We start from the raw sequence: 22291 nt of genomic DNA, 5'->3' as shown, positions 1-22291 counted from the left end.
GTGGGTGAAGGGAAACGTCAGACAGGGCAAGATATGAGAAAATAATAATTTATAAATTATCAAGTGTTCATGAGGGAGGGGGTAGTGGGGAGGGTGGGAAAAGATGACCTGATGCCAGGGGCTTAAGTGGAGAGCAAATGTTTTGAGAATGATGAGGGCAATGAATGTACAAATGTGCTTTACACAATTGATGTATGTATGGATTGAGATAAGAGTTGTATGAGCCCCTAATAAAACTATTTAAAAAAGCAAAAATGAGAGTTTGAAGCAAGGATAGAAAAATTAAATACTCTGATAAGGAGAATAAAATTGATCTAGCATTAGAAGAGAATCATATAAAATCTAAGAATACTATAAGCACAAGGAACACCAAAAGGATATATAGAGTATGTCTCCGATAGTTGAGATAAATTAAGTAGGAAATAGGTAATCATCATTATGCAATGACTATGTAAAGAGGCATCATTTGTGTGTGTGCAACACACTTGATAATTCTGGAAATGTCAGATGAAGAGGAGATACAAATGGTAAAGACATTTAATACCTGGAAGCTCAGTGTTCTTACAATAAGTATGTACATATGTATATTGAAAGGGTACCAGGTGTTTTAGAAAACCAAACAAGAGGATTAAAATTAAGATATTTTCTGTTGAACACACTGGATTTTAGGATGAAGAAAAAGGAACATTCAGGCTTACTCAGATGTTTATTAGCAAAAAAATTCCAGTAGATACATGATCATACGTGTAATCACATTATCACATACCAGAAAAACTGATGGCATCCTTGAGTCATTGAATTATGAAACTCCAATTTAAAGCTTACAATGAAAATAAATTTTTAAAATTTATTTCTTTAAGTCTTTATTTATTTTTACATTTTATTAGGGGCTCATACAATTCTTATCACAATCCATAGATATACATACAATTGTATAAAGCACATCCATACATTCCCTGCCCCAATCATTCTCAAAGCATTTGCTCTCCACTTAAGCCCTTTGCATCAAGTCCTTTTTTTTTTTCCCCTCCCTCCCCGCTCCCCCTTCCCTAATGTGCCCTTGGTAATTTATACATTGTTATTTTGTCATATATTGCCCTGTCCGGAGTCTCCCTTACCCCCCTTCTCTGCCGTCCCTCTCCCAGGGAGGAGGTCACATGTGGATCCTTGTAATAAGTTCCCCCTTTCCAACCCACTCACCCTCCACTCTCCCAGCATCGCCCCTCACACCCTTGGTCCTGAAGGTATCATCCACCCTGGATTCCCTGTGCCTCCAGCCCTCATATGTACCTGTGTACAACCTCTGCCCTATCCAGCCCTGCAAGGTAGAATTCAGATCATGGTAGTTGGGGGGAAGAAGCACCCAGGATCTGGGGGAAAGCTGTGTTCTTCATCGGTACTACCTCGCATCCTGATTGACCCATCTACTCTCCTAAACCCCTCTATAAGGGGATCTCCATTGGCCGACACTTGGGCCTTGGGTCTCCACTTCCCCCTTCATTCAATATGGTATGTATATACATACATACATACACACACATATATATACATATACACACACATCATTTTTTTTTTGCATGATGCCTTAGACCTCGTCCCTTTGGCACCTCGTGATTGCACTGGCTGGTGTGCTTCTTCCATGTGGGCTTTTTTGCTTCTGAGCTAGATGGCCGCTTGTTCACCTTCAAGCCTTTAAGACCCCAGACACTATCTCTTTTGATAGCTGGGCACCATCCGCTTTCTTCACCACATTTGCTTATGCACCCATTTGTCTTCAGCGATCCTATCATGGAGGTGTGCAGCCAATGATATGATTTTTTGTTCTTTGATGCCTGTTAACTGATCCCTTGGGACCACTTGATCACACAGGCTGGTGTGTTCTTCCATGTGGACTTTGTTACTTCTGAGCTAGATGGCCGCTTGTTTATCTTCAAGCCTTTAAGACCCCAGCCACTATCTCTTTTGATAGCCGGGTACCATCAGCTTTCTTCACCACATTTACTTGTTCACCGACTTTGGCTCCAGCAGTTGTGTCGGGAGAGTGAGCATCATAGAGTTCCAATTTAATAAAAGAAAATATTCATGCATTGAGGGAGTGTTTGAGTAGAGGCCCAAGGTCCTTCCGCCACCTTAATACTTAACCTATAAATATAGACACATAGATCTATTTCCCTATCCTCCTATATATATTTGCATGTACATGTCTTTGTCTAGACCTCCATAAATGCCCTTTGACTCCTAGCTCTTTCCTCCATCTCCCTTGACTTTCCTCCTGCCCTACTACCATGCTTCGTCACCACCTGGGTTAGAGTATACCTCTTCTCTACGCAACCTTACCCTTGATCATTACCCACCAGGCCTGCCACTCCCCCCCCCCCCCTGCTACCATTTTGGGTCCCATGCTGTTCCCTTGTCCCTGTGTTTGTGAACACCACTTCCTTACCCCCCTACCCCCCTACTCCAAGTCCCCCCGGAACTGTCGGTCCCGTTGTTTTTCCTCCAGATAGTTCATCCTGCCTGTCCTATTCAGACAGACCTGTGGAGACTCTAACGTGCACGAAAACAAGAAAGAGGAAAACAGAGCAACAGTATACAACCAGACAAAACAACAAAACAAAAAAAAAAACACTGACAAAGAACAGAACAAAACAGTTCTCAAGAGAAAAGGTTGTAGTTAGTTCAGGGATCGTTTGCTGGCCCTTAGGAGCGTTTTCCAGTCCAGTCTGTTGGGGCACCACGCCCTGGCCCCAAAGTCCACTTTCAGCATTCCCTGGGGACCTTGCCTCTCCATTCTCTTGCTGTTCTGCTGCACTCCCCCAGTGCTTTGCCTCAGTGTGGTGGGATCAGGTCAGGTGCAATTCACACACTGTGTCTCCGGTGCTGTCCCCTGTATCACCCTTGGTCACTGAGGGGCATTATGTCTCGTAGTGGGGCTAGCCATGTTGTCCTCTCTGTGGATTGGCTGCTCTACTCAGGAATATCATCCTCACGGCCTGGTGGGCCAGGCTGTGTTCCACTCTCTCCTCCTGCCCCTTCATCTGCTCCTGTGTGCTCTGATCAGATATGTGCATCTCCCGGAGCTGCAGAATCAATGCTGTCCTTTGGAACAATGAAAATAAAATTTTATACCAAGAAAGAAATTTAAAAGTCAATAAATAAAGCTCCATAAAGACAAGAGATATTATAGAAAGTGTAAATACCTGGCTTATTCATAATGCTTGTAGGATTCAGTGGATACTGGTTAAACTACTGATAAATCAGGTAAGAAAGAATAAATTGATTCTTTTATAATATTTTAATTGAGATATTTTCTTTTAGAACAAAATAACAGTGAGTCTACGTGTTATGGTGATTTTTAGCCACTTAGGTTCTATGAATTTTGCATTTTTTTCTTAAAACTATAATTTTTAATGAACTATTTTATCAGTCATCTTTTTTCTTATTACTATATGAGTCTTATAAAAATTATTGTTTTTCCAGTGTTGTGTGTTAAATAATAATGATATTGTTTTGTTTTAAATTTATATTTTAGACCTTTTATAAATATGATTCAGTTAACTTGACGGTATTTTCTCACCTTTTCAATTTCTTTTTTTTATTAATCGTTTTATTAGGGACTCATAAAATTCTTATCAAAATCCATGCATACATCAATTGGTAAAGCACATTTGTACATTCATTGCCCTCATCATTCTTAAAATATTTGCTCTCCACTTAAGCCCCTGGCATCATGTCCTCGTTTTTCCCCTCCCTCCCTACACCCCCTCATCTTTTCAATTTCATGTGACTTGCAACTTCATTAATAATCTTGAATTATATACCATTATTTCAGGAAAATATAAGATATTTTGATAATTTTAAAAAGATATATACTTATTTGGATTTTCATATTTAGAATATGAGCACATATCACTGTTGTTAGATTGTATTTTTGTCATTCTTTGTTATTTTATTGATGCTTCTACTTTAGAAAATTACCTCTTACAAATGGTAATGAGGGATAATTTTCAGATAGTAACGAAGGATGATTATTTTAATTAATGAGTGTCACTGATAGAAAATAGTAAATCCATACCATTAATGTCCTTGAATTGTTATTCATCATTGAGTTAGAACATCATAATCATTACTCTTTCCTAAACTTTATTTGAATATCATCAGCATTAAAGAAAAATCAAAGAAAGCTTATGGTTTATATTCCTAACCTAAAGATCCCCAATTTAATAAAATTTCTATATAAATAGTGTATTTTCAGAAACAAAATTGTATGTTAAATTGAGATACAGTAGAGATGTTGCCATTCCGCTGGTCAGAGAGCAATTTTCTCACCTCCATCGATGGTACAAAAACAGGTCGCCGTAGTTTTCTTCATGGCTGTGCTGAGTGGGTTGAAATATCAACCGTTAGTTTTGTAGTCTAGTGCAAACTCTTGCTAGAGAAAGCAATTTCCCTTCATCCCTCTTTGCCTGGAGAGATTTATAAATTGTCTCTTAGTTACTGTTACCTAGAAAAAAAATCTCCAGGTGATAGAGAAACTTCATGTATTTTTTGCTTAATTTGATTTGATTTAAACACTATTCCAGTGTATAATAATTCTAAGAATATAAAATGGTGAGGTATAAATACAAAGTCCTTTGCAGGTGTAAGTTCTCAAGTAACTTCATAGCATTGTTTCAGTGCAGCGTCTACTGTGTACATGTCACAGCTCAGCCATGGGTGTACCTTTACCCTTTCTCTGTACTTGAACCCCTGAAGAAAGAGAGCAAAGTGTCAAAACAAACAAAAACTACCCAGCATACCTTCCTCCTCACCGCTGAATTCAGGGTAGCCCAGCTAGCTTTTCAACAGAACCCGCCTTTTAGTTGATGTCCCGCCTCGCTCTCCCATAGAAAAAATCTTTTTTACTGCCCACATTTCATCTGCAATGGGATTGGGTGGCTTTTAACTCTAATTTGAAATAGAGTATAACATTCTGAGAGGCAGGAAAATACCTCTGTACATCATGAGGAATTATAGTCGATGTTTCATCTCTCTGTTAAGTCAAGATGAACATTCCCCCAAGACTAGAGAAGAAAATAAGGACTCGCACAAAGATGTGTCCTTCTCTGGTCCTTGTCATGTCCCTCACTGTGATTGCTTGAGAGAAGTTTATTTCTTCGACAGGCTTTTATACCTCTAGTAACAGAAATGATTCAAGTTAAAAGAAAGAGACCCGAGTGCCTATTAAGCTTCTTAATTGTAATACGCCCTCTCCCCTCCCCCTTCAATGCAGTAGAAAAATATGCAGAAGCAAACAAACAGCTTCCTGCAGCCACGTGTACAGTCGACAAGAGGCAGATGAAGGGGCTTTCTCTTGCTGACGGCTGTCTATCACCTCATTTGCATTGTTTCCACAGTGGTGCCCAACATGCTGCCAGCCTGGCTTTCCGCATCTGACGTGAACGCCTGCTTCAGGATGACGTTGGAGGGCGGTGGTACTCACGGATTTATGGGCACTTGTATGTGGGACTCTTGTCACTATAGAGCAGGCCTGTCGCTCTGGTGACAGAGCTTGTTTGACTGGTTTTGGATTTATGATGGAGATAATTCAGAACAGAGTCATAATTTTCCCATGGCAATTACACTACCATTTGGTAATTTGTCCCTAAGCAGGGAATGGATGTGCTGGGATCTACCCACGAGTTTAGTAGCTCAGTGCAGGGAACAAATCAAGGTCAGAATGCAGATGGAGAGCACATGGTCGCAGAAGTTCTAGTTCTGCTCCTTCAGCCTTAAGGCGCTGTACAGTTTATATAAGAAATACTCCTCTGTTTGTGATTTTTTAACCCTTAGAATGACCATGAGAGCTAAATATCATTTGCCCATTTTGTCAAGGAGGAAAGCAAGATTGAAATGATTGACTTTCTTGAAGATAATATTCATCAAATACTTTTAAACATATGCCTTAGGATGACATCATGATGCCTACTCCCGGCATACACAGAAAGCTTAGAACTACTTCCCACTTGACAGTCTAACATTTTATTATGAAGAATTTCAAATATATGAAAAAGCTGACAGAAGATGTAGTGAACTCTTTTGCATCCATCCCTCTGCATCAGTAATAGTTAACTCAGGTGTGCCTCCTTTAATCCACCACCCTCTGTACCCATTCCTTCTGTGTGGAAGCCCATTTGAGGCATCATTCATTCCATCAGAGCAATTTTCACTATATATATATTTCTAAAATAAATATGTACTTCATGACACCCCCACCCCATGTTTTCAGTTTGTGAGTTATGCTAAGACCCAAAATATGATCTCTGTTCATTGAACTCTTCCCCTGTTTCTCATTCCTATTTGAGTCTCACCGATTGCTAAATCTGCCCATAGAAAATTGAGAATTGGATGGCTTAAAACTGACTGCTTTGCAAATAAAACAATATGCAAAGCCATGGAGAATACAGTAGCCATGCCTTATCATTTTTACCATTTGCTTTGTCTCTAAAAATAGATCCTGACTAGTGAAACTTGTTTGTTTATTATCCAGAAGTTTCGGACACATTTTCAATGGCTCACTGTGATACTGCCATAAGTTGGCCCTTGATCAGTCAAATAGTTTGCATCATTAGAAGGAAAATGATTCCACAAGTAGGAGCCGTGTTTCTGTTCTAATGGAATCTGCGGAGGTGGCTATTTCAGATACTGAAATAGTTGCACTTTCTTCAACATTATTACTATTATTTTACTACAGCCAGGACTGTATGTAGCATTTGGAACAGATTATGATGTATTTCTATTAATAACTTTAGCACTAGCTATACTAGTCCAATGATTTGAACCCATTAAGCCTGAGTGTATAATGAAATAAATCTCTTCATTTAATTTGAAGAAGGAACTTAATTTTGGAATTGTTTTTTATATGGGTTCACAAATCCTTTTTGTTTTATATTCTGTGAACTTTTATCTTTGTACTCCACTTAGTTGTTTTCATTTCATTTACCAAGATGCTAAATTATGTTGCTTTTAAAATTTGGTTTTATCATAGCAAGTGCATTTGAATAATCAAAAATAAAGGCAATTTATTAAAAACTAGCATTTGTCAAATGCAATTTACATTTGAATTTAGGCATTAGCACAAACATTTTATTTGGAAATTGGTAGCTAAAAAAATTAAGGCCTGAGGTAGTCAAAAGAAATAGTACTTTTAAGTCACTTGGAAAGATTTCACTATTTTGTTTTGTAATGTTTGGTGGTGAGCCCTTCCCAGATATCCATGATCCTTGTTTCTTAAAATCATACTTTAAAATGTCCATATTCACTTTCTGTCCTGTGATCCTGCATCTTCTTAGTTCATTGAACCACTGCTGTTGGTTCCCAGCTGGAGCGAGGGCTGTTCTAAATACCATAGTACAATTTCAAGGGTATGCTCAACATGACGCTAAGTGTAAGTTAACTTTGTACAGGATCGGATAATGTCATGAGCCACCTGATTATAGTGCAGATGACTACCATTCTCATGTGGTCAATAAGAGCTGATTGTGAAGTTATAACTGATGGGTCCAAAATGAACCAGAAAATATAACTGTTATTGCATTCAACATTTTTTTAAATGTTAGTTTCATTTAGTCGCTCCCAGTTCCCTTCCACTCTGATGTTCTCTTTTCCCTATATCTTATCTGCTTGGCTTGCACATGTTATATGCTTTGGACATCTGCTACCCGTTTTGTTGATTCCATGAGCCTGTGCTTACACCTTTACTTATCATGTTATTTATTTCTGATCAAATCCAGTAGAGAAGTAAAGATTTCCATTAAGGAATGACTGCTGTCAGAGAAACCATGGAAGAGGGTCAACTAATAACCTGTGTATGGGAAACACATTTATGCTGATCCTAATTCTTAACGCTTACAAGTTCAGATTTCAAGGACTTCATTCCAACTCGACACACACCGAGGGTTGAATTCCTGTGGGCCATCACTGTGACTATCCCCACCGCATGATGGTGGACAAAGACTGAAAACACAAACTTAGAGATTTTTTCAGGGATCACAGAAGCCAAATGCCAATTTTCAAAACTCAACTTGGAGATTTCATGCATAGAAATTTATTTAGAACATGTAGAAGAGTAATAAAGATGCCAATAGCCCTGTTACTTTTTTTCATGGAAACTTATGTAGCCAAGATTCAATCCATGAGGGAATTTTGAACAGCTCATAGTAATGTAAAAAAATTAGGATGTTAATATGATATATAATTTTTTATATATAGTATAACAAAATCTCTATAAAAATGCAACACTCAAATGTTATACAAGGAGAAATATTCCTAGTTATTTTTAACTGGTTTGGTTTGAGTAATATCTTTCCCTCCTTTAGTTTCATGTTTTCCACACATTTCTCTATAAAGCAGTTTTTAAAAGGAAATTAAAGTCTCCTATGACTTATGGATCTTTAGGTTAATGATTTGAATCTGGATGGCATTAAACTCAACCTCCGCAAAATCCTGCTGGAATTTTTTGTCCATTTTTTATCCAGGTAGCTTTGTAGAACATCAGTAAATTCACCAATAAGCAGAATTCCATCACCTTTTGCCTGGGAATAGTACACTGCATGGATAATTTCCCCAGTTTCTTTTAAATATTTTCCCATATTTAAACCATCGGATAGCTCTGCTGATTAACTAAAGGTAGAATATATAATTTTCTAAGGGTATGCTTTTAAAATATCTTCACTATTAAACAACTTCTAAGTAACCTTCTCAATATCTTGTTAGATTACACAGTTGAACAACAATAAATAATGTGTAGATAAGCTTTTGGAAAATGTTTAATGTCTGCACCTTTAAAAAAAGATTTCAAAAAGATATATCATTGCAATGTCTATCTTAAAATATCGTGTTCTGTGTTTTCATGACATCCACTTCATTCACTAGTTATCTATTTTTCTCATGAGCATAGTCCATATAGTGAGAGAGGAGACCAAGTTGGAATCATATTTCATTTTGCTCTCATCTTGAAAAACTGTGTGACAGACTTGAGTGTGTTTTCTGCAGCAGCCAGAGTCACCCTTCCCAGTAATAAATCTGACCACGCCCTTCTCCAACAAGACTTGCAGTGGCCTTGTGTCCCACGTAGAAAGCAAACTCGAGCCTTATTACTTAAGGTTCTTTGTTCTGTAGCCATCACCCTCTGTCCTACCTCATTCCCATTCCACCCAGGAAGGTCTTCTTGCTACTTTTCCAACTCCCGCATGTGTTCCTGCTCAGGACTTCTGAGGTTGCTGCTCTTCTCAGCCATATTCTGAGATGTGTTCTGCTTTGGTTGTTCAACCTGTTCCTTAACTTAATACAGTTTTGTTTAGTGAGGATTCAAGCTATTCTCTCATAATTCTCCTTCCCTAAACTTACGTGCTTTAATTTCACAGCATCTGGAATTATGCTCTATGTTTAGTTGCGTGTGGAATAGAGTGTCGTAAGTTCTAAGACAGTGACATGTGGACAGGTGTTAGGGAATGGTACGAGTGATACTAGAGGAGGCCAGTGTGTGGGAGCTTTCTTGGCAATATTATAAGGGCTTTCTCGCCTATCCTGGCTTTCATTCTTTGACTTTTTAACAAGGCGAGTTTGGCAATTTGTTTAATTGTAATAAACCTATGTCTATTTCTAAAATTGACGTACTAGTATTAACCTTGAAGTTTCTTAAAGATAGTAGTCTGAAATGAATTAACACATCTCTAGGTAACACAATAACTATAAAATGTCGCTGTGAGGACTAAGGTGTGCTCGACCCAAGCCGTGGTGTTTTCTTTTTTGTTGTTGTTGTTTTGTTTGTTTGTTTGTTTTTGTTTTGTTTTAAACGTTTTATTAGGGGCTCATACAACTCTTATCACAGTCCATACATATACATACATCAATTGTATAAAGCACATCTGTACATTCTTTGCCCTAATCATTTTCTTTTCTTTCTTTCTTTTCCCTTTTCCTTTTTTTACATTTTATTAGGGAATCATACAACTCTTATCACAATCCATACATATACATACATCAATTGTATAAAGCACATCCATACATTCCCCGCACCAATCATTCTCAAAGCATTTGCTCTCCACTTAAGCCCTTTGCATCAGGTCCTCTTTTTTTCCCCCTCCCTCCCCACTCCCCCCTCCCTCATGTGCCCTTGGTAATTTATTCATCGTTATTTTGTCATATCTTGCTCTATCCGGAGTCTCCCTTCCCCCCCTTCTCTGCCGTCCCTCTCCCAGGGAGGAGGTCACATGTAGATCCTTGTAATTAGTTCCCCCTTTCCAACCCACTCACCCTCCACTCTCCCAGCCTCGCCCCTCACACCCCTGGTCCTGAAGGTATCATCCACCCTGGGTTCCCTGTGCCTCCAGCCCTCATATGTACCAGTGTACAACCTCTGCCCTATCCAGCCCTGCAAGGTAGAATTCGGATCATGGTAGTTGGGGGGAGGAAGCATCCAGGATCTGGGGGAAAGCTGTGCTCTTCGTCGGTACTACCTTGCACCCTGACTGACCCATCTCCTCTCCTAAGCCCCTCTATGAGGGGATCTCCAGTTAAGCCATGGTGTTTTCAATTGCCTCCTATGCGTGTAAAGTTGGACAATGAGTAAGGGGGGGAATCCATGTATTCTGACTGTGGTGTTGGTGAAGAATATTGGACGTGACATACCCTTCTCAAAAAGCAACCAGACTGATCTGTCCTGGAAGAAGTGCCGCTAGAGAGCACCTTAGAGGCAAGGCTGGCAAGACTTCATCTCATGTACCTTGGGCATGTTGTCAGGAGAGACCAGACCCTGGAGAAGGGCAGAATGCTTGGTAAAGTAGGGGGGCGGTGAAAAAGAGGAAGGCCCTTGATGAGATGTATTGACACAGTGAAGTGACTGCGGCAAAGGGCTCAAACAGAAGACCAAGTGTGAGGATGGAGCAGGATGGGAGGTGCTTTACTCTGTTATGCATAGGGATGGTGGAACCAGTGTGAGGGTACCTAACAACATAGCGGCCATACAGGGAGTAGTCAGTGGGTAGGTGCTGTTGCATCGCTTCCAGCTCCTCGTGTCATCAGGTAGAACTGAATGAAATGCTGCCCAGCAGGGCGCTCCTTTACAATCACTGCAGTGGCTCAGCCAAGTTTTGCAGCGACTGGTTCACTCCATCACCCTGAGGGTGTGTTTCCTCTACGCTGACTGTTTTATCAAGTCTGAAGTCCTTCTTTAAGGACTAGGCCCTGCTGCTAACAATTCTTTATACAATTGTAATTCTTTTAACTTCAGCCTTTTACTTTGCCATTGTTTACGGAGCAAATCAGTTTTTCATTAAAGAGTTCGTACACATTTTATGTCATTCATTGCGTTTCCCACGATCTAAGATTACTTCCTCCGTCTGTTGCCTGTTCCCATTCCTACCTCATTCCTAATCCCACTGGCTGTTGTCCTTGGGAAGATGCTGCTCTTTTAGAGTCTCAAGGTGGACGTATATCTCTAGGATTATTGTACTCCTTAAAAAAAACAGTCTCTTGCCTGGCTGAAACTTGAGCGCCATGGGAGTGAGTTCATTTCCGGATCTAACAGGTGACCGAGGGCCATGATCAGAATCACCTGTGTCTGATTAGGAAGCCTGGTGGTTTCTGTTATTTTGAGTGTTCCTCATACGTCTGCTCTATTGGGAATATTCTGATGCGACCCCTTTCAGAGCAGCCGATAGTGGTAGTAGAGCCGGCCTAGTTCTTCTGGTCTCAGCGTGACAGAGACAGGTGTTTGCGTGACCCCTAGTTCATTGATCCAATTATTCCCATATGGCTTCAAATTTCTTCCTCACTCTTCCAGAGGGGGAAAGCCAGTAGTTCACTTGGATGACCCCTCAAAAGCGTTTAAGAACAAGACACTACTCCTTTAGGTGGGATGTACAGCATTGCCTTCGTGGACTCTGGTGTGACAGTTGACCATGACCCTGAGCCCGCAGCTCTAGCAACGTCTTCCCTCAAGGTTTTTGGTTATATCTAAGAAGGTTTCAGAACTTGGCCCCTATATGCTTGACTACATTCGTGGATGTATTTTTGGCAATAGTAAACATGCCTGTACAAGTAATCAGTTTTCAAACAAGTATACTTAACGGGTATACTCCCAGTCTCCCTTCCACACCTTACAGCCGTCATGCTTATCCTGAATCTACTTGGAAATCATCCTAATTGCAAGGTTGGGTATTAACAGTATTTACACCTGCTCACTTTGGCTGTGGGACTCCGGCTAGCGTTCGTCATTTTTGCTCTCCCTGCTCTTATGCATTGCCTTCCTCTCTACTGTAGTTAATATGCCTGCCTCTGGTCCGTAATCTACCTTCCCTTGCCCTCAACCTCTGATCATTATCAAAGAATATTTCTTTCAATGTGGATTTTTTTTTTACTTTTTAGAGTAGTGGTTTCATACTTTACCTGTCCTGTTACAACTGATTAATTTTACTCAGCAAAATATCCTCTAGGTTTATTCATGCTCCAGGTGTTTTACAAGTTCACGGTTTAGTTTGTGTAGTATTCAACTGTGCGCATGTACCTTAGAGAAGCCTTTCTCCCGTTGCTGACCATTAGATTGTCTCCATCGCTTTTGCTATTTTGAAGAGGGCTACAGGAACACGAGTGTGCATGTATCTGTGTGTGTCACAGCTCTTATTGTGTGACAGCTTTTATTTTCCAAGGAGATGGCTTGCTGGGTCGCATGGTATTTCTATTTCCACATTTAAGGAAGTGCTACGCCATTTTTCACAGTGACAGCATCACTTTACCGTGCCACCAGATTTATATGGAGTCTTGCTAGCCTTTTTTGTATGCTGTTTTACATTTTTTTTCTATAAACTTTGCTATTAATGCTGAAGTATAGTCATCCCTTTGTTGTGTTGATTTAATTTCTTAAATATCTTATAATCATAAGAATTACTTCATATGGTTGTTGGCCTCCTGGTTGACATTATGAAATTCCATTTATGGTTTCTTAATTTTTATTGGATTATTTATCTTTTTCTTGTGTTCAAGTTCTCCATAAATTCTATAGATCAGTTCCCTTGCTGCGTTGGTACTGGCAAACACATTTCCCCGGGCTGTGGCTTCCCTTTCCATGTTTGGGTGGCACCTTGGGTGCACAGCAGTGCCTGCTCTTAGGAAGACCCCAGTGATCCAGCGTGTCTCCTGCTCTTGAAGTGTTCTCACTTACATTTGATCGTGTATTTAGCTCTGTGTTACGGCTCTCATGTGTGTCCCTGTGGTACCAGTGATAACCTCTCTAGCTCTAGGTTTCACATCTGTAATTCATCTTGAATTTCTTTTATGTATGATATGAGATATATACCCAGTTTAATTTTTCTATAAATGAGTATCCAGCATGGTCAGTACCACTTTAATATTATTTTTTCCTAGATAATGCATTTTGACCCTTTACAAGGACCAGCTATCCATAGTCGGATGGATTTACCTCTGGATTTTTTTATTCCATTCCATTGATTATGAGTCTATTGAAACACTAAAAGGCTTTTTCTTTTCTTCTTCCCCTTCTGTTTTTTTTCCACTCCAGTGGCTGTTCAGTAGGTTTTGAGATTGAGAAGTATAATGTATCCTACCTTGTTTTTCCTTAGTATTGTTCTTACTCTAGAGTGTCTCTTTTCTTTCCATATAAAGCTGGTAATTGGTTTTTACCTCTCTTTAAAGAGTTATATTGGAAACTAGGTCAGGTTTGCATTATATCTATTGATCTTTTGGGGTGTTATTGATATTTCCACAATGCTGTGTCTTTCTGTATAATGAACATGGTGCACTCTATCATTTATTTATTTTTCTTTGGGTTGATTTTATTTGTGTTCTTAGTTTTCTTTGTATAGGCCTTTTGTTTCTCTGGTTAGATTTACTCTTAAGTATTTCCTTTGAGTAGTTCTTGTAAATGGTTGTAGCCTCTCACTGTACTGGGGCAGTCCGTATGCTAAGGAAAGAATCAGAGAGGCTGGCTTTTATGAAGGAGAATGTAGCATCAGGTTTGGAGGTAGGCTTATTAACAACCTAGTGTATGAAGATGACACAACCTTGCTTGGTGAAGATGAGGAGGTCTCGATGCACTTGAAGAACAAGGATTGCGGTCTTCATTCTGGATTATGAGTCAATTCAAGACAACGAAAATCTTCACAACTGGACCATCGTGGTAAAGGGAGAAAAGATTGAATTTGTCAAAAATCTGTCTTGCTTTGATCCACAATTAATGCTCATGGAAGCTGCTGTCAAGAGATCAGAAGGCATAATACTTTGGGTAAATTTGTTGCACGAGGCTTCTGGAGTTTTGAAAGGCTTTGATGTTACAAGCCATAGTATTTTCAGTTGCCTTACAAACATATGACTGTTGGACACTGAATAAGGATGAACGAAGAAGAATTAATCCAAATGAGTTGTGGTACTAAAGAAAAATATTGAAAGTACTGATGACTGGTACAATGAAAAACTGGTACAATGATGACTGCAGCTGATGACTGACTAGTACAATGAAAGAAGTTTAGCCAGAGCGCTTCTTCTAGACAAGGATGGCAAGACTTTGTCTCTCATACTTTGGACGTATTATCAGGAGAGACCAGTCCTTGAAGAAGGACATCATTCTTGGTAAAATGGAAGACCAGCAAACAAGAAGGCACATCAACGAGTCATTGGCACGTGTCTACAAGAATGGGCTCAGGCATGGGGACACTTGTAAGGACGGCGCAGGACTCTCAGGGTTTCGTTCTGTTGTGCGTCGGCTCCCTATGTGTCAGAATGGTCTCAGAGCAACGAAGAACAGCATTGTAAATGATCAGTGTTTTCCTGAGTTTCTTTTCAGATTTCTGCTTATTGGTGGAAACGAATCTTGACTTATTGTTGCAAATTGATAATAACATCTGAAAATAGAGTTTATTTATACTTTTTCAATTTGGATGATTTAAATTTTCCCTTTTTTGCACCGGAGCTCTAACTAAGACTCCCAGCACAACAGTGAATAGAAGTAACCCTTCAGGGCATTCTTGTGCAGTACCTGTGCACAGTGTGATACTTACAGTGATTCTTCATTGTGACTAATGTTGGCCATTGATTTGTATATGTGTCCTAGATTTTGATGGGAATTACCCATCTATTACTATTTTATCAAGAGTGTGTGTTATATTTAGGAAAATTAATTTTCTGGAAATTAAAATTTTTTAATGTAGTTATTGAACTGATTTCCCCCCCCTAATATTGAACCATTCTTAAATAAACATTATGGATCCCACTTGGTCTTGATGTATTTTTAAATATGTTCTTGTGTACTGTTGAATAAACTTTGTTGAGAATGTTAATATCAATGCTTATCAAGGATATGTGTCTATGATTTTCCCTCTTTAGTGATGCTTTTGCCTGGTTTTAATATCATGGGTATGTTTGCTTCATTAAGTGTGTTTGCAAGTATTTCATCTTTTTCTGTACTCTGGAATAGCCCAAGTAGGATTAGAGTCAGCTCTTCTTTGAAGAGTTGGTAAGATTCTACAATGAAACTTTGTGTGCACAGACTTTTGTTCTGCTGCTGTTGTGAGTTTAATAATAGGATTCATTTCTGCTTAATGATGGCTCTGTTCAAAATATCTACTTCATTCTTTATTACTTTAGGTAAGTTGTGTGTTTCTATAAATATGTACATTTTATAGTTTAAAACATTTTTGGAGCACAGTTGTGCATATTTTGGGTATCCCTTTTATTTTACCTGACTCTTGTGGTGTTATCCATTTCACTAGTCTTTTTCCTTCTTTTTCTTTGTTACATTTCCAATGATTTGTGTATCTTTTCAAAGAAACAAGGTCTACATTGTTGAGTCTATTATTTTAATGTTTCATTAGTATCTGCTCTGATCTGTTGCTTCTTTTCTTCTGTTGATTGTAGGCCTTTTATAGAGCTCCTTTTCTAATTATTAGAGATGTTGGGTTAAAGTGGTGATTGGGTTCTTTGTTATTTGTGTGTGTGTGTGTGTGTGTGTTTATTGCTAGATTGTTTTTCTGAGCAGTACTTTTTCTGTGAGTATTGAGGTTTTATTCTTGTTTGCTTTAAGGAGTTTTAAAAAATATCTATTATTTGATAGTTTTTTATTTAAAGCTATTATTTAACTTTGGTGTAGTTGATTGTTTATTGATCTTTCTATTGCTGATTTCTAATTTTAGAGCACTTTGCTCTTAAAAGATGCATTATAGTATTTGATGTTTTTCTTAAATTATTGTGATTTAGCTTTGTGGCCTAGCATGTGATCTATTCTGTAGAATGATCCATATGTGTTGGAAAAGAATGTATAGTATGTTGTTGAGTGAAGTGATCTGTATGTGTGTATGAAATCATGTTGATTGATGCATTCAGTTTTGTTGCGTCTTTGTTGAGTTCCTATGTAGCTGTTCTAGTCTTCATTAAAAGTGGTGTATTAAAGTCTCTTGCTACTATTTGCAAGTTTTCTGTTTATCTCTTCAATTCTGTTAAGAGTTTGATTTATGTCTCTTGAGGCTTTTTCATTGACTTTTTTATGACCTAGACAATTATTATGACAATATCTTCTTGTTCAATTGATTCTTTCATCATCATACAATCAATGGCTTGCCTCTTATGCTGCTTTGTCCCTTGTATGTTTTATCAGAAATTAATATTGCCCATCCCCTGTTCTTTTTTATTCTTATTAGCTTGAAATTTTTTATCTCTTGATTTTTAATCTATTTTTGTCTTTGTATCCAACGTGTGTTCCTTGAAGACAGTATCTGATAGGCCCCGTTTTCTTATCTATTTAGTTACTCTTTATCCCTTACATATTGCATTTAATCTATTTCTGTAGAGTGTAATTAACAATGGGTATTAATTTATTGCTGTTATTGTGTGTATGTGATGCTACTAGTTTCTTGCATATAATTTTCTGGACTTTGTTAATTTTTAAATTGTTGATCTTTCTTCACTTCTATTGTTATGGTTTTCCTTTTGCCATTGTTTTGAGGAAGTTTATTAATTTTTATTAATTTTCTTTATGTTATCTTGTTATTAATTAATTTTTCCAAGTTTAGAGCAATATAATTTAAAATAGATATGCCATCTCCAGTTGGACTTTCTATAAGTACAAAATATATTCCTTCTCTTTTACTTTATAATTCTCTCATTTAAATTGATACCCAGGGCTCCCTAATTTTAGTCTTGGCTGTTTGCCTTACCCAGGACACTCCTGTATTGCCCTGCGGGTATGCTGACTTGTGTGCTGACATCCGGTCGTTGCCTGGCATGGTTAGCTCTTTCCAAAGAAGTCCCTTTAGTATTTCCTGTAAAATGGGTTTTGCACATTCTTTTCATTTCTGTTTTTCTGTAAGTGTCCCAGTTTTGCTGTTGTATTTGAAATTATTGGTTGGCAATTTGATTTTTTTTCTTTTAAAGTTTTATATACATTATAGCAATGCCTTCATGCTTGTGCAGTATCTACCAAGAAATCAGAGCTTAATTTCATGATTTTTCTTTTAGTTAAGTTTTCAGTTCCCCTGAGTTTCTTTCCAGATTCTTTCCTTATCTTTGGTTTAACCAAGTGTGATTATAATATATTTGGTAATTTTATTTAGCAGTAGGTTTGGCATTCAGACAGCATTATCTACGTTTATATCTGGGTTCTAATATTTGTTGCAGTGGCTACACAGGACTCACAAAACTTTTTCATGATTAAAGGGTATATAATGCAAGTTAACAGGTTGCAATACAAGAAATGTTCAGGAGAGAGTTGTTCATCAGGACACATTACACAGTTCTTTCAGGTCTTCTAATAAATACCCCAAAGGCACGCTACTCTCCTGTAAGCCTCAACTCACAGGCCTTCAGCTCAATTCCCTGGTTCAGCAAATCCACCTTCCCACATTAAGGACCCAGAGGGAACCCACTTCACAACCAGGCTCCAGCCTCAAAGCCTTCAGTGTTAGTTTCTCCGGGGCCTGGGAAATCTGCCACGCTGCTCTATGCTCTAGCTTCTGGTGGTACTGCTTCTCCTCGATGGGACAACCTCCTTCTGAAACAAGGAGCTTCACTATGCAGAGATCCCGGCGTCCAGAGGGCACTCCACTCCCGGCTCTTACAGCTAATGAGTTCCCCTTTCCTGCTTGACCTAAGGGGTCATATCTTATACCCAACAGGATGGTTAGCGAAAGTATCCTTTCAGCAGTTTCTCAAAGATGCATCCACTCAGTGCATCCCCCTTTTCTGACCCAGTCCAAGGCAGGGAAAGGTTTTAGGGGAGGTACAATAGCTTTCATTAGAAAAGTCATGTTAAGAAATTCACTGGCCCTGCAGCCATCTATCTGATTGGAGTTCAGTCAGCTTCTTGAAGGCATACCTTTTTGTTCTCTCAGCTACTGGGGACATTTTCTTCCCATAACTCTTTAACACTTTTCTCTGTGCTTTTTGTTGTATCTGCTTGCTCTGAAATTCTGATCTTACAAAGTTATTCCTTTTGATGGTATCCTGCATAATTCTTTGGCTTTCTTTAGTTTTTTTCTTTCTACTTTCTTTTTCTCCTCTATTTTTCTAACATATTAGTATGGAGAAATGTTTATTTATGCTTACAAATACAGCCTTCTATTGCTGCATCTTACTTATCCTTTCAGTCTACTTTTTCAGAAATCATAATGCAATTCTCAATTTCCATTTACTATTTTCGTATGTTTGCTCACTTTTTATATTTTTCAAGTTTGATTTTGTGTTTTCCTGCATTCTTCTAATATTTTATGTTTTATTTGATTTCTTCTTCAGCTTTATTGATTTTTTTCCCCTCAAGCCTTTGTAAATACCTAAATGTCATGTTATTTGAATTCCTTCTTAGTTAGCTTCATTGACAGTTCTTCTTAGAAATGTTCCTTAGTTCTATATTTTGGGCACATATTTAAGCTATTTTTGTTTTGTTTTGTTTGCTTAAGCTATTTAATATTGTGAATTGAAAGAATGTGTTTGTCTTGTTGTTGTTTGCTTTTGAGAAATTGTGATGCTGGTGTCCGCCTATTTAACTGGTGATTGTGTGCTAGTGTGCTCTTAAGCACTCAGCACCAGTATCTCTGTGGGAATAACAGATAATAGGAATGTGTCCAGGCCCCTCTGTTTTCTGCTTGTATATCACAGCTGATGGTGGATTTGGCTGGTGTGGGTCATTGTTAAACTAGGGAAGGTAGGAAAAAGAAAATAGAATAGTAAAGAAAAGTAAGGGGAAAAGAAAATAGAAGTAGAAAAGAAGAAAAAAATAAAATGAAAGCATAAAGAAGAAAAGCACAAAGAAGAAACACTACCATGAGGCAAAGGTCAAACAAGCATCCACTCTCCATCTTTACAATTCGTTTCTCTAGTACCCCACTCCTGGTACCATAATGTGTTAGTCTGGGTTGACTAGAGAAACAAATCCATGGACACTCATATAGAGGTAAGAAAGAGCTTTATATAATAGAGTAATTATATATTAAGAAAACATCCCATCCCAGTCCAGATCAAGTCCATACGTCCAATATTAGCCTATATTTCCAATACCAGTCTATAAATTCCTCTTCTGACTCATGCTACACATGCACTGACACCAAATGAAGGAAGGTCACAGGTCAGTAGGTGGGAAGTCTTGTGGATCCAGTGGCAGTGGAAGCATCTCAATGCTGGTGTGGGCCTCCACATGGTTACTGCAGCTCCAGGGCTATGGCTGCATCAGTGTAGCTCCATCTGGCTTGCCAACAGGCATGTCTCGCCAGGAGTGTGGGTCCTCCTCCATGGAGCTATTTATCTCCATAGCGCCTTCAAATGAGGTCATCAAGATGTGACCTGTTTGACAGGCTAAACTCCACCCCTTCATGCTTAAGAGTCTAAAGTTGACACTAAATTATGTAACCACCAAATGAAGAAAGTAAAAAATTTGATGAAACGTGAGGGAAAAAAGGAGAAAATTAGATGGGCAAAAACTCCAAGGAGAAGACTGTTGGAGGTAGAGCAACTGACACTATTCTTGCCTTCTAGTATCAAAGGAAACCACAGTATTACTTTTAGGTAGGTCTTTTACCAGTCAGAGAATAAAGAACAGAGATGTTTGCATAATGTCCCTACTATCTTACTCACTTTACAACTATTTCTTTTTGGCAGCCACCTGGCTATTCAAAACTATTGATTACGCAGCATTAACCTTTTCTTTTACACTCTGATGAATAAATGAAATTAGAAAAAATGTTATGAATATAGCTCTAATAATTTTTTTCAATCCTGCTGTTGTCTTTTCACCTTACAAAATGCTCAACATTTTAAAAAGTCATTATTTCTATGTTTAATATACCTAGCAAATGTACTTTGTTTTAAAATAACTTTGAGATTATATCCACAGTTTAATTTAGATTGAAACCCATGCATGAGGTGCCTATTTTGTGCTAGATTCTGCTTTAAACTTTGAGGATAAAGAGATAAAGTTTGCATCATTCTCTTCAAGACCCTGCATCCAATGAGGTGGAAAGTTAATATTATGATAGAATTATGATTGTTAAACATCATGAGTAAATGTGTTATAAAGTTATTATCTGAGTCCATAAAAGAAGCACCAAGTCTGTTTCTCCATAAAATGTTTCTGGAGGAGAAACAAACGAAAAGAAATGGGGAGGCCCAATAGTGGAGGAGAAAGAGGGGAAGCTGCGTGGCCTCTGCAGCGTGCACGCGGCCAGCTTCAGGGGACAGGAGCCTTTGACAGCTCAGCACTGCCGGTCAGATTCTTCTTTATCTAGAAAATTGCCGTGTGGATGGCTGGCAACAATACATCCTTGCTGTATTTTCTTTTTTGTTCTATGGTTTTCAGAGAACTATTTGGGTTTCCATCCTATAGCGTAGTATTTTTCCATAAAGAACCTATAAATAGCTTTTAATAATGAATAGTAACGATTTACAGATAAAAGTTGGTAAGCCTTTAATTAAACATTTAGCAAATGCTTAAAAAAAAAAGCTGTACCCTAAGGGACAATGATAATGTTTTCTGCATATATTGTACAATATTTAATAGGATGTTCATTAGTTTTTAAATGTACAATCAATTAATGAAAACTGGAAAGAGTCTGGTCAGAAAAGTATAAGGATTATTATTTTTCTCCCCAAGTTTCATGCACTCAGAAATCAATTGTTTAAAAAATAGTACAGAAAATATACTTATTTGTTTATAAGCCGTGGATCTCAGGAGATTCAAGTGTTCACATTTGCAGAATTTCATAATGGTTTTAAAACAGTGGTTTGGGATCTGAGATGAAAACAAAGCTCATAAGATTAATGTATTTCAATATCAGCATATATCATCTAATTTAAATCATCTTTTGAAATATATATATTTTAACCATTAAATATATATTTCTTTGCAAGTTCTGGTGAATTAGGGAAGAAAGAAGGTAAGTGATGGAACATTGGCTTGGGAAGAGATACAGTTGTATTTGACAGTTTTTCTCTGTTTCTTTAACAGTCTACATTTGCTTCCCTTCATTATTGTATTTTCTTTAATTCCTAAATAATTCTTCTGCTCATCCCACCTGAATAGTATACAAAATAGGAGATATCATCTACAACCTTTTCATAATATATTAATAACACATTTAATAGTACATGAAATATTCTTTAAGTTTGTTGTTTGTTTGTTTTTCATTTTGTTAGCAACGTTTTCCTGTAATGATGAAACTTTAGGAAAACTGCATTTCCACATCCGGACCTTAAGTGTACTCCCTACCGTGCTAATGACTTGAGCTAATGGAGTGCTCCATTCAGTGGAACCCACAGTTTGCTTATATTGATTACATTATCAGTAGTAGTAATCAAAGATACCATTACCAACCAATTACACATACACATATCTAAGCTAGGTGACTTATTCACTAACATAATCTCTTACGATTCTTAATTTTGTAATGAAGCTGATCATCTCCTTGTCCAATTAAGTGTAACTACATAGTTTCATCAAGTAGGCTTAAATGCAAGTATATTGAATTATGTAGTGGGTAATTACTTGCATATGTTTGTAACAAGGCCAAATGAGGGCAATTTGAGTGTAATCTGTTTCTGATTCTATTTGAGAACTGCACTCGGGAAGGTTAACTGCTTTTAAAAATAGACCCAAACATGTATGTGGAGCAAACATCACAGAACTATATGTCCCGCTCTCATAGCAGAATGGAGTGTACTAACTGGTACTTGGCCATGCAACCAGGACCCAAGGCAGTAGACTCCCTGGAACCTTCGAGATAAAATTTCCAAGGTCACCGTGGAAGGTTCATTCCAG

General features: G+C 38.1%; 1 long non-coding RNA gene across 2 annotated transcripts in view; it reads left to right on the top strand.

The window, feature by feature from the left end:
• The window catches only part of LOC142436150 (uncharacterized), a 95287-nt gene that overhangs the window by 42511 nt on the left and 30485 nt on the right, over positions 1-22291 (top strand). The window contains exon 6 of one of the 2 annotated variants that reach the window (XR_012781808.1): positions 5397-6892. The exons of the other annotated variant lie outside the window; for it this stretch is intronic. This is a non-coding gene — a long non-coding RNA (uncharacterized LOC142436150). Of the gene's footprint in view, positions 1-5396; positions 6893-22291 lie in introns of those variants that run through there. 2 annotated transcript variants of the gene reach the window in all.

This window comes from Tenrec ecaudatus, unplaced genomic scaffold, assembly GCF_050624435.1.
Source record: "Tenrec ecaudatus isolate mTenEca1 unplaced genomic scaffold, mTenEca1.hap1 Scaffold_1830, whole genome shotgun sequence".
Taxonomy (NCBI): domain Eukaryota; kingdom Metazoa; phylum Chordata; class Mammalia; order Afrosoricida; family Tenrecidae; genus Tenrec; species Tenrec ecaudatus.
This window is presented reverse-complemented; position numbering and strand designations above follow the sequence as displayed.